Source organism: Salminus brasiliensis, chromosome 4, assembly GCF_030463535.1.
Source record: "Salminus brasiliensis chromosome 4, fSalBra1.hap2, whole genome shotgun sequence".
Taxonomy (NCBI): domain Eukaryota; kingdom Metazoa; phylum Chordata; class Actinopteri; order Characiformes; family Bryconidae; genus Salminus; species Salminus brasiliensis.
This window is the reverse complement of record NC_132881.1, coordinates 8,214,526-8,216,629: the sequence shown is the minus strand read 5'-3', so window position 1 is coordinate 8,216,629 and position 2,104 is coordinate 8,214,526.

The following is a 2,104-nucleotide window of genomic DNA, read 5'->3' as shown; positions in this document are numbered from 1 at the left end:
GGGCGGGAGGGGGGATCAATGCGGGGTTGGGGTGTTTTTTTTTTTTTTTGGGGGGGGGGGGGGGGTGAAAGAGCTTCTCATGTCTCGTTGAATAGATTCGTTATTGCTTTGTAATTAGAGTAAAAACTGAAAAACCATGCTCACCACTTATGTGTAACAGGGCAGGCTAATTCTATGGTGTGTTTGGTAAGGGTGGGAGGTGGCCGAAGGGTTTAAAACATTTTTTTATTAATAACTGCAGTGTCTTGGTCCCATCCATATTATTATCAAGGGCATCAAAGCTCAAAACTGGTCATTTTTAGTGGATTTTTATACAAGCTATGTTTGATTACTCGGCCATTCTCCATATCGCAGAAAAATGTTCTCTCAGATCGCACAAGGCTGAAATCAGTAAGTGTGGTTTTGCTTGATTTCATATCTTATCATATTTCATACTTTAAAACGTCCTTAAAAGCTTTCAAGACCTATTGTGTTAAAAAAAAAAACATACACACACACATACACGAAAATATAAGGAGCAACGGCATATAAATACATATAAATAGGTCTATTTTTAAATTGTTTACATGATGTGGTCTAAATCTGAAATCAGCACAGCATTCTCTAAACTTCCCCAGAGTGGGTTTCGTCCCAACTGTGTCATGTGCATCTGGGGGGGGTGGGGGGTGGGGGGGTACAATCATACAGATGTAATTTTTGGCACTGAACAAGCTGATGCCCCATCTGGCACACAGACGCAGGGGGGAGGACATGCAGAATGCATGTGCATGAGCTGGAGGTCTAACTAGATCACCCAGTTGAACTGAAACCACACTGTGGAGAGCATCAGTGCATTATCCATGCCGATAATAACCCTGAGAGAACTTTCTCTTCTGCCGCTCATTCTTTATTATCCGCTCGCCCCAACACCACCCACTCGCCCCACCCCATGGGCAACATGCTCGGAAATATGTTTACTCTCTTTCCTCCAGTGTTCTTTATGGTTAGCTCCCTAGAAATACAGCAAGGACTGAATCATTCGCCCGAAATTACATCCTAATGCTGTGGAGAACATTCCACAATTCCTTAATGGCCTTATTTACAAACGGGGCATGTTCCATGATCGTTGTGTCGCCTGTTCTCAAACAGAACAGTTGGGGTCTTTGACCGAAATGCCAAACCGAGGGCCTGCATGTTCACCTGTTGTCCGTCTCTTGTTTTCAAGGGACTGTGTGAAATAGAATGGATAGAATCAAGAGTTCCAAGTACTGTGACTATGGCGTGTCCTCTACACTGTTATTTCACAAGCTTTTTTCTCCTATTGAAAAAAAAAGAAGCACAATGTCAAATGTATATTTAGTCTAGCCTTTTCTGATTTATACAAAAGTGTTCTACTATTTAATGCACAGTACCTTATATTACTTAAGGTGGTGCTTCTGCTTGTATTATACCCCTTTAAAGTGTACTATGTCAACGTAAGATGAAGGTGGCTTTTTTTGAAAACACGGTTTCAAGTATTTGCGACAATTTCCGGGCAGCTGGACATCCAGAGAAGGTAATGACAGACTGGATGGCTTCCCACAGGCACTGTAATATAACCCTGATGCCCTATGTGTAAATACAGTCGCAAAGTTTTACAACATTAGGGTTTGTTACAGCGCACAGCTTAAAGACTTGTCGGCAACCTGAAAAATTTGATGGACGGACGAATCTCAGATCATTTCTAAAACGACTACAAACAGACAGTGTTTATAATTTAAAGAGTTACTTGCATGGACCTGTTAGCCTATATATATATATATATATATATATATATATATATATATATATATATATATATATATATATATATATTAGACTTTTGAGATACCTTGTTATTTCAACAATGCCTCTTAAATGTATGGATTTGTTGGTGCTTTTCTGCACTTTTTGATCTTTTAGAAGTTTGGATGTGTAGATTTGTGCAATTGTACAAATTAATAAAATGATTTCCAAATTGTCTGAATTCAACAGTCGAAATATGAGTTTTTGTGAGTGGATATGCCATAAACAATTAAACACACTGTTGTCGGACAGATGAACATTTTTTTTGACTATATTATTTTTTTACTGAACGTTTACCTTT